The following is an 11,749-nucleotide window of genomic DNA, read 5'->3' as shown; positions in this document are numbered from 1 at the left end:
CTTCTAGTTAATATATTATTCTCATAATATATTAATAAATCATTTATTGTTATTTATTAATCATATAATAAATCACTAAATCAGTCTCTATCTCTTTCTAAAAGTCATCATATTCAATTACTAGGTTTGAGGGCAACCCAAAAGAACTTTGCTAATAGTTCAAGTATATACAAGTTTAGTTATTGGATTAGACAACTAATCTAACACTCTCCTACTTGGATAAGTTTATAGATACATTTGCCAATATAACTTCTAAACTAACAGCAAAGGGTGCTTCCCAGAGCAACTCTAATCTCTGATCTGATCAAACATTAGTCCTAAGATAAGTGATCAAATATTCATTCGTTCTACAAGATATCATATGGACATGAGACATGGATTAGAATCAATCTTATTGTCCAAAATTTTGTTTCCCGATTTCCTGATTTGTGATGACCCCATAAGACTTACTAATTGAACACATCAATTCAGTCTTGGTTGGGCCTATCACTATAAGTCAACACCAAATCACTAAAGGGCCCCAAAGATATCGATTTTCTAGTTAGCTAAAAAAGGAACGAATAAACTTTGACTAATATGCTTGTATCGTTTACTCACTAAATCATACATGACACTATGTTTTATAACATCAAGTTACTGATGAATTTTCTCAATATCAATGTACAACTGACTTGTAAATACAACTCATATATCTCCATTTTAAGAATATAAGATATTATCGTCTCAGAATTACTCGTGATATAATCCATGAAGTAATTCTCTGAGCGTGCGTTTATCCAATACTCAAATCTCAATTTTCTAAGTACTCATAGATGTTGAAGCAACACAATTACTATGTCTAAACTCATTAGACAATATATAATCCAATTCATGACAGAGAGCAGTATGAGGAACATCTTTGTGAGCTTCTGGGGTTTTGAGGCGAGAACGGCTTTATGCTAAGTTCTCGAAGTGTGAGTTTTGGTTATGAGAGGTTCAGTTCCTTGGACACCTCATTAATCAGGATGGGATATTGGTCGATCCGGCCAAGATCGAGGTTGTGATGCAACGGGAGGTTCTGAAATCTCCCTCGGATATTAGGTGTTTCTTAGGTTTGGCAGGGTACTATCGGAGATTCATTTAGAATTTCTCCAAGATTGCAGTACCCCTCACTCGTATGACGAGGAAGGGGGTGGATTTTCTGTAACGACCCGTTTCCGGTATGTTAATTAATTTGTTTTGGGCTAAGTTTTCAAGAGGGACTCGGCGAGTTCTAGCCTGACTCGCCGAGTCGGGTCGCGCATTTTGGGCACGCGGGAGCCGGCGACTCGACGAGTCCATATCCTGGACTCGGCGAGTCCATCCGTCTGGGTGAAACCCTAACTCCCCGGGTTTGCTCACTATTTAAACCCCATTATAGCCTCCATCTCGTCACTTTCCCCTGTTAGCACTGTGAGAAACCCTAAACCTTCCTCTTGTGAGCTTATAAGTGATCTTATTCCATTTTGGTGAAGGAGTGAAGAAGGAGAAGAAGAAGGAAGCAAGGAAACGAGTTCTAGTGCCAAGATCCAAGGTCAAGTGTGAACTTATTCAGGTATTTTCGGAGTCCTCTTCTGGTTTCATGCTTAAACTTCCATTAGAGCTCTTTTAAGGGCTATTTGATGCTTGTTCCAAGCTTTATGCTTGCTTGATTGTATTATTAAGCCGAAACACCTATGGATCTTAGTGTTGGGGTGTTGAAGAGTCCAGATCCACTGTCTTTTTGGGATTACATTGCTTATTAGCCATGGATCTACCCTTATTGTGCATATTTTAGCCTTATTTCCCTCATTCATGTAGTTGTGCACGTAAAGTTGGAAACTTTACGTGGTAAAACAGCTTAATGGACCTAGATCTATCATTTGCATGTGTTGGATTCAAGAGAAATCGAGTAAAAATATGTTGCATGGCGGCGACTCGGCGAGTCGGAAGAACGACTCGACGAGTCACGTCGCGGGTCCCGAGTTCTCCAGTTTCTTCAGTGTCGAGTGGACTAGGTGAGTTAGGGAGTGGACTCAGCGAGTTAAGAGTAGACTCAGTAATGGAGGGACTCGGCGAGTTGTTCATACAACTCGGCGAGTCCAAGGCAACCTCCTTAAGGATTAAGAACAACTCGTCGAGTCTGTTCATCTGACTCGGCGAGTCGGATGAAGATCATCTGAGTTCTTGGATCCAGAGGGTACCCGTCGAGTCGATGCCACACTCGACGAGTAACAGCATGTAAGAGTTGAACGGGGAATCTAGGACTCGGCGAGTCGGGTATCCCGACTCGGCGAGTCAGCCCTGAGTAAGTCAACTTTGACCAAGGGTAAAAGGGTCATTTTACCCTGAGTATAGTGCTAGTGATTGATCGAGTGTGTTTATGGATTTGTAGCCGAGGAGATTCAGGAGCAGCAGCCGTTAGCTTTCCGAGCCACACACTCATCCGCTAGCTTACGAGGTGAGTCTCCTTTCTGTAGGGACGGGTCTAAGGCCACAATGCCGGCCCGTCCAGTTAATAGTAGTTTCCGGACTTCGGTCCGATGTAGTAGTTCGTATGTTTGATGCCTTCGTGGTTCAGACATGTTCTATGTGCTATGTGTATGTTCCGGGCCACGGCCCGATGCAGTATGCAATATAAATGGTTATGATATGCTATGCTATGTGCAGTCAGTCCCGGACCTCGGTCCGATGCAGGGGACACGGTCCCAGTCAGTTCCGGACTCGGTCCGATGCAGTCAGTTCCGGACTTCGGTCCGATGCAGTTAGTTCCGGACTTCGGTCCGATGCAGGGGACAAGGTCCCAGCCAGTTCCGGACTTTGGTCCGATGCAGTTTCCGGGTTTCGGCCCGATGCAGTGGGCAAGGCCCGATATGTGTTTATGTGTTATTGTATGGTATGTGGTAATTTGGGGGAGCTCACTAAGCTTCGTGCTTACAGTTTCAGTTTTGGTTTCAGGTACTTCCACAAGCAAAGGGAAGAGCTCTGGATGACGGCATCGCACACACCACCGCCTCAGCTTTAGCCTGGGATTGATTTAGATGTTTGATCTGATGTAGCATGATACAGTTTTCCGCACAGTATTTTACTATGTTTTGGAATACATCACGTATGGTTTTATTATATGATGCTCTGATTGCAGTTTTGATTATATTAAAAACAAAAATTTTTGGGTCGTATTTTTGGGTTGTTTCAAGTTGGTATCAGAGCCCTGGTTTGAGGGATTCGGATACACTCTCGGGTGTATCTGAACTCAAACTAAGGGGAAATAAAAGATTTTTAATAAAATGTTTTTACAAAAGAATTTTGAAAACACTTAGGAGGAAAAAGAATTGTTTTAAGATAGAGGTGTGTGTATGCGGTCAACCGAGCTCAAGTAAGTACTCCCAAATTATCCATACAAGTTATTTGTTCAATTTCAGTTTAGTAGAACAGCATGCTAGAATAGGACTAAGGGTGTAGGAGGATGCCTTATGTGCCTGCTTATGTGTTACAGCTCTATGAATATTGCATGCTAGAATTGAGTAGACAGCAGTAGGATAGCCTGTTTAGGTTATGCCTGATAGCGTGAGCTTAGCATCCTATGATAGTGCAATTTCTTGTTATAAGAATAGCTTGCGTGAGTCTGTTTCCCTTGTCCGAATGCTGCTTGCTTTGTGCTTAGTGGGATTCGAGTAATGGGAGTTAGCCATTAGGTGGACACGTCACACCACATGTAATCAGGTTTGAATAATCCCAGAGTGCTGGAACTGGCCCTACTGCGCAGCTCTTGTTTGAGTCCAACCGTTGTAGGGACGGATCTTTTACTTGAAGGATTATCCGATCCTCATCACATGTGATGGTGTTCAGGTGATGGCTAACTGGCAGTGCAAGGAGACCTACAGCAGCTGAGGACCAGTCGTATTGAGCTCGAGTTTTCTCTAGGGCAAGCCTAGGGTGAGGGTAGCAGAAAATAGCAGCGGTAGAAGTGACTTGGGGAAGTCGAGGCAGTTCTTGAGGAAAGTACGGATAGATGTGGAAGGTAGTAGGGGCCCATACTACTGGAAACAGAGGATCCGTACTCGAATCAAGGAAGGCCAAGATTAGACCAGGAAGCTAGTAGTCGTATTATGATCCCTTGAAATATTTCAATGTTCTGATGTTGTTATGATATGTTTCAGAATGGTAGTTTTGCGTCCGAGGCCAGCAGCCGGCAGTTCAGATGCCGAAGGAGGATCAGGATCGGGATCCGACCCGGAGGTCGGACGGATGGATGAGCAGACCAGAGAGTTCCTTTCTTCTGAGATTACTCGCATCATACTTGAGCAGACTCCTGTGATCTTCGGTTCGATCAAGGAGGGCATTTTGGAGATGATGGATGAGAGACTGAGTACCTTCCGTACTGAGATGGCGGCCATGATGGGGTCGCGCACACTCACTTTCAGGGAGTTCAGGGCGTGCGGGGCTCCTGACTACCACGGGGCACGGGACCCCATAGCGAGTACCAGGTGGTTGGCGGATGTGGCCAACGCATTCCGCACTAGCAGATGTCCCGAGGGGGACAAGGTCAAATTGGCGTCCTGTCTCCTGAAGGACAGGGCACGTGACTGGTGGGAGGAGGTAGGACATACCATCGGGGATGATGCGGCATTGGATGCCATGACCTGGGCTGATTTTTCTACCAGGTTCAGAGCGGAGTTCGCACCGGTCATTGAGGTGCAACAGTTAGCCAGGGAGTTCCAGGATCTTACCCAGACTACCGAGACAGTGGCGGAGATCACCGCCAAGTTCAGGGAGCGGGCCCTTCTTGTTCCTCAGTATGCAGCAGACGAGGAGATGAAGAAGGCCCGTTATCACGAGATGTTGCGGAGCGACATTCGTATGTTTGTGAGCCGGTCCAGTTGCAAAACACTGGACGACATGATTGCTAGAGCCAGAGAGAGGGAGATTGATCTCGAGATGGAGAGGAAGAGGAAACCGGAGGCGGTTTCGGGCGCAGGCAGTGTGGGCAAAAAGCCCAAGGTTTCAGATCACAGACCTAGGAGTCAGCAGAGCCACGGTCGATGTGGCAAGTGTGGGAGATTGCACGAGGGAGCGTGCAAGGCAGGGAGTTCCGGCTGCTACAAGTGCGGTCGGATTGGGCATTTGAGTAGGGATTGTACGGCCCCTGCCACTACGGTTACAGCATCGGATCTGATTTGCTTTCAGTGCAACCAGAGGGGACATAAAAGGTCCCAGTGTCCCAGTTTAGCTGCAGCAGGGAAGGTGCATGCACCCGCCCCTGCTACCTTGAGGATCACGGATGGCCGTCAGGGCCGAGCTGATGCGCCAGTGGCGAAGAGCAGGGCATTTCAGATGACAGCAGAGGAGGCGCGAGCGACTCCTGATGTGGTGACGGGGTCGTTCTCTGTGAACGGCATTTCTGCTTTGGTATTATTCGATTCGGGGGCTACCCGATCATTCGTATCTCTTGCGCTTAGCAAGAGGTTCAGTAGAGCTCCAGGGAAACTGGATTGTCCGTTAGAGGTGGAGATAGCAGATGATAGGACCGTGAGGGTCGACAAAGTATATAGAGGGTGTTCCCTTCAGATATTTGAGGAGCAGTTTTCAGTGGATTTGGTTCCGATTCCCCTGCGCGGGAATAAAGTTATTGTGGGAATGGATTGGCTAAGCCCCAACGGGGCGGTGATTGACTGTGAGCTTCAGCTAGTGAGGGTTCGCACTCCCAGTGGGGGAGAGATAGTGGTTCAGGGCGAGAGGCCCCAACGAGGATTGACCTTCTGCTCGGCCGCTAGGGCGAGGCGCTACGTTCAGCAGGGTTGCGCCGGTTATGTAGCCTACGTCTTGGATGCCCGGGATAAGGGCAAGACGACGATCGATGATGTTCCTATTGTTCGAGATTACCCGGAAGTGTTTCCCGAGGATTTGCCCGGGATACCTCCTGAGAGGCAGGTTGAGTTCAGGATCGACCTGGTTCCTGGTGCGGCTCCGATAGCCAAAGCACCATATCGACTTGCTCCCCCTGAGATGCAGGAGTTGTCTACACAGCTTCAGGAGCTGTTAGACAAGGGTTTCATTCGACCGAGCAGTTCGCCTTGGGGAGCGCCGATCTTATTTGTGAGGAAGAAAGACGGGTCGCATCGGATGTGTATTGACTACCGGGAGTTGAACAAGGTAACGGTGAAGAACCGTTACCCACTTCCGAGGATAGATGACTTGTTCGATCAGCTCCAGGGAGTGTCTTGGTTCTCCAAGATCGACCTACGCTCCGGTTACCACCAGATGAGGGTCAGGGATGAGGATGTACAGAAGACTGCTTTCAGGACCCGTTATGGTCATTATGAGTTTGTGGTGATGCCATTTGGGCTCACCAATGCCCCAGCCGCGTTCATGGATCTCATGAACCGCGTGTGTAGACCGATGCTGGATCGGTCAGTGATAGTGTTCATCGATGACATCTTGGTGTATTCCAGGACGCAAGAGCAGCACGAGGAGCACCTGCGGGAGGTGTTGGAGACTTTGAGGAGGGAGAGACTGTTCGCTAAGTTCTCCAAGTGCGAGTTCTGGTTACGCGAGGTGCAGTTTCTTGGGCATCTCGTTAATCAGAAGGGTATTTTGGTTGACCCGGCCAAGATTGAGGCCGTGATGCAGTGGGAGGTCCCGAGGTCTCCATCTGAGATTCGGAGCTTCCTAGGATTGGCAGGGTATTATCGGAGGTTTATTCAGGATTTCTCCAAGATAGCAGTGCCGCTCACCCGACTAACCAAGAAGTCGGTAGTTTTTCGTTGGGGGCCTGAGCAGCAGGCGGCGTTCGAGACTCTCAGGCAGAGATTGTGCGAGGCTCCGATCCTTACCTTGCCAGAGGGTGTTGAGGATTTCGTGGTCTATTGTGATGCTTCGATCACCGGTATGGGAGCAGTGTTGATGCAGCGAGGCCATGTGGTGGCTTATGCTTCGAGACAGTTGAAGCCTCACGAGGCTAATTATCCTACCCATGATTTGGAGCTGGGGGCAGTTGTATTTGCTCTCAAGATATGGAGGCATTACCTGTATGGGGTCCGCTGTACTATCTACACGGACCACAAGAGTTTACGATACCTTATGGATCAGCCGAGTTTGAATATGAGACAGAGGAGATGGTTGGACGTGCTGAAGGACTATGACTGTGAGATCCTGTATCATCCAGGGAAGGCCAACGTGGTGGCCGATGCCCTAAGCCGCAAGGTGTCGGCGGCCCCTATCAGGGATTTGTGTATGAGGATGACGGTAATCACTCCTCTGTTGGAGCGGATCAAGGAGGCTCAGATGGAGGGTCTCAAGGAGGAAAGGCAGAAGTGCGAGAGGATAGTGGGTCGAGTAGCTTCGTTCGACTACGACAGCCGGGGTTTGATGACGCTTCATGGTAGGGTGTGGGTACCGTACTGGGGTGGGGTACGGCAGATATTGATGGACGAGGCTCATAAGTCTCGATTTTCTATCCATCCAGGGGCGACGAAGATGTATCGAGATCTTCGACCTGATTATTGGTGGCCCTGCATGAAGCGGGACGTCGCCTGGTACGTGGAGAGGTGCTTGACCTGCCGGAAGGTCAAGGCGGAGCACCAGAGACCTCACGGCAAGATGCAGCCGTTGGATATTCCCGTGTGGAAATGGGAGGACATCACCATGGATTTTATCACCAAACTTCCCAGGACCGCACGTGGAGTAGATTCGATATGGGTAGTGGTGGATCGGTTGACGAAGAGTGCCCATTTTATTCCGATCCAGGAGAGTATATCGGCGGAAAGGTTAGCCGATATCTATGTGCGAGAGATTGTGGCACGTCATGGAGTGCCGGTATCGGTGGTGTCAGACCGAGATGTTCGCTTCACGTCCAGATTTTGGAAGCGGTTTCACGACGAGATGGGTACTCGTCTCCATTTCAGCACCGCTTTCCATCCTCAGACTGACGGGCAGAGTGAGAGGACGATTCAGACCCTCGAGGACATGCTTAGGGCATGTGTTCTGGATTTTGGGGGCTGTTGGGATACGTATCTTCCCTTAGCGGAATTCTCGTATAACAACAGCTATCATGCGAGCATAGATCGACCTCCTTTTGAGATGTTATATGGCAGGAAGTGCAGGACCCCGATTTGTTGGGGCGAGGTCGGTCAGCGGGTCATGGGGAGCACCGAAGTGGTGCTCAAGACGACGGAACTGATCCAGCAGGTCCGTAGTAGACTGCAGACTGCGCAGAGCCGGCAGAAGAGCTACGCCGACAGGAGGCGTTCAGACTTGGAGTTCCAGGTGGGAGACATGGTTCTTCTGAAAGTCTCACCTTGGAAAGGTGTCATCAGGTTCCGGAAGAGGGGCAAATTGGGCCCCAGATTTATTGGTCCTTTCAGGGTTTCGGCCCGGGTGGGTCGGGTTGCTTATCGGTTAGATCTTTCGGAGGAGCTCAGTTTGATACACAACACCTTCCACGTGTCGCAGTTGAGGAAGTGTTTAGTGGACGAGACAGCGGTCGTTCCCTTGGAGGATATCCAGGTCGATAGCGGCTTGAATTATATCGAGAAACCGATAGCAATTTTGGAGCGAAAGACCAAGACCTTGAGGAACAAGGTAATTCAGCTGGTAAAGGTGCAGTGGCAGCATCGGAAGGGGTCTGAATGGACATGGCAGGCTGAAGAAGAAATGAGAACGCACTACCCGGAGTTATTCGCAGATCCAGCCGTAGCAGACTTCGAGGACGAAGTCTGAAACAAGTGGGGGATTTTCTGTAACGACCCGTTTCCGGTATGTTAATTAATTTGTTTTGGGCTAAGTTTTCAAGAGGGACTCGGCGAGTTCTAGCCTGACTCGCCGAGTCGGGTCGCGCATTTTGGGCACGCGGGAGCCGGCGACTCGACGAGTCCATATCCTGGACTCGGCGAGTCCATCCGTCTGGGTGAAACCCTAACTCCCCGGGTTTGCTCACTATTTAAACCCCATTATAGCCTCCATCTCGTCACTTTCCCCTGTTAGCACTGTGAGAAACCCTAAACCTTCCTCTTGTGAGCTTATAAGTGATCTTATTCCATTTTGGTGAAGGAGTGAAGAAGGAGAAGAAGAAGGAAGCAAGGAAACGAGTTCTAGTGCCAAGATCCAAGGTCAAGTGTGAACTTATTCAGGTATTTTCGGAGTCCTCTTCTGGTTTCATGCTTAAACTTCCATTAGAGCTCTTTTAAGGGCTATTTGATGCTTGTTCCAAGCTTTATGCTTGCTTGATTGTATTATTAAGCCGAAACACCTATGGATCTTAGTGTTGGGGTGTTGAAGAGTCCAGATCCACTGTCTTTTTGGGATTACATTGCTTATTAGCCATGGATCTACCCTTATTGTGCATATTTTAGCCTTATTTCCCTCATTCATGTAGTTGTGCACGTAAAGTTGGAAACTTTACGTGGTAAAACAGCTTAATGGACCTAGATCTATCATTTGCATGTGTTGGATTCAAGAGAAATCGAGTAAAAATATGTTGCATGGCGGCGACTCGGCGAGTCGGAAGAACGACTCGACGAGTCACGTCGCGGGTCCCGAGTTCTCCAGTTTCTTCAGTGTCGAGTGGACTAGGTGAGTTAGGGAGTGGACTCAGCGAGTTAAGAGTAGACTCAGTAATGGAGGGACTCGGCGAGTTGTTCATACAACTCGGCGAGTCCAAGGCAACCTCCTTAAGGATTAAGAACAACTCGTCGAGTCTGTTCATCTGACTCGGCGAGTCGGATGAAGATCATCTGAGTTCTTGGATCCAGAGGGTACCCGTCGAGTCGATGCCACACTCGACGAGTAACAGCATGTAAGAGTTGAACGGGGAATCTAGGACTCGGCGAGTCGGGTATCCCGACTCGGCGAGTCAGCCCTGAGTAAGTCAACTTTGACCAAGGGTAAAAGGGTCATTTTACCCTGAGTATAGTGCTAGTGATTGATCGAGTGTGTTTATGGATTTGTAGCCGAGGAGATTCAGGAGCAGCAGCCGTTAGCTTTCCGAGCCACACACTCATCCGCTAGCTTACGAGGTGAGTCTCCTTTCTGTAGGGACGGGTCTAAGGCCACAATGCCGGCCCGTCCAGTTAATAGTAGTTTCCGGACTTCGGTCCGATGTAGTAGTTCGTATGTTTGATGCCTTCGTGGTTCAGACATGTTCTATGTGCTATGTGTATGTTCCGGGCCACGGCCCGATGCAGTATGCAATATAAATGGTTATGATATGCTATGCTATGTGCAGTCAGTCCCGGACCTCGGTCCGATGCAGGGGACACGGTCCCAGTCAGTTCCGGACTCGGTCCGATGCAGTCAGTTCCGGACTTCGGTCCGATGCAGTTAGTTCCGGACTTCGGTCCGATGCAGGGGACAAGGTCCCAGCCAGTTCCGGACTTTGGTCCGATGCAGTTTCCGGGTTTCGGCCCGATGCAGTGGGCAAGGCCCGATATGTGTTTATGTGTTATTGTATGGTATGTGGTAATTTGGGGGAGCTCACTAAGCTTCGTGCTTACAGTTTCAGTTTTGGTTTCAGGTACTTCCACAAGCAAAGGGAAGAGCTCTGGATGACGGCATCGCACACACCACCGCCTCAGCTTTAGCCTGGGATTGATTTAGATGTTTGATCTGATGTAGCATGATACAGTTTTCCGCACAGTATTTTACTATGTTTTGGAATACATCACGTATGGTTTTATTATATGATGCTCTGATTGCAGTTTTGATTATATTAAAAACAAAAATTTTTGGGTCGTATTTTTGGGTTGTTTCATTTTCGGTGAAGCCCTGAGTAGTAGTCGACATCTGAGACCCTTCAGCAGAGATTATATGAGGCACCAGTTTTGACCGCCCCATAGGGAATTGAGGATTTTGTGGTGTTATGTGATGCATCCGTCACTAGCTTGGGGGCGGTCCTCATGCAGAGAGGATGGGTGATAGCTTCTGCTTTGTGGCAGCAAAAGCCGCACGAGACGAGATATCCCACGCATGATCTGGAGTTGGGGCAGTGGTTTTTTCTCTCAAGATTTAGAGGCATTATCTTTATGGGATCCGATGTACTATCTACACTGATCACAAGAATTTGAGACATATTATGGATCAACTGAACCTGAACATGAGGCATCGCAGGTGGCTGGACGTAGTCAAGGATTATGACCGTGAGATCATTTACCATCCAGGTAAAGCGAACGTGGTGGCGGATGCTTTGAGCCGTAAGTCGGCTGGGTATTCAGATGGGGTATCGTGTATGAGGATATTAATGGATTCTCTGCTTTTGGGATTGATTATGGAAGCTTGGGTCGAGGGTGTTCGAGAAGAGAACCGGAAGATAGAGAAAATCGGAGGTGAGATCACCAAATTTGTTCCGGATAGTTGTGGATTGTTGACCCGTTGTGGTCGGGTATGGGTTCCTATGTCTGGTGGGGTGAGACAAATTGTTTTGGAGGAGGCTCATAAGTCACGTTTTTCTATCCATCTGGGGGCCACCAAGATGTATCGGGATCTTAGATTGAGCTATTGGTGGTCGTGTATGAAGAGGAAGATAGCCTGGTATGTGGAGAGGTGCATGACCTGCAGAATGGTCAAGGCCGAGCATCAGAGGCCATATGGAAAGCTGCAGCCTTTGGAGGTTCCCATGTGGAAATGGGATCATATTTTGATGGATTTTATCACCAAGTTGCCGAAGACGGCAAAGGGTTTCGATGCTATTTGGGTCATCGTGGATCGATTGACCAAGAGTGTCCACTTCATGGTGAATCGGGAGAGTTATTTGGCCGAG

The sequence above is a fragment of the Lactuca sativa genome, chromosome 2 (genome assembly GCF_002870075.4).
Source record: "Lactuca sativa cultivar Salinas chromosome 2, Lsat_Salinas_v11, whole genome shotgun sequence".
Classification (NCBI taxonomy): domain Eukaryota; kingdom Viridiplantae; phylum Streptophyta; class Magnoliopsida; order Asterales; family Asteraceae; genus Lactuca; species Lactuca sativa.
Note: the sequence above shows the minus strand (reverse complement) of the source record.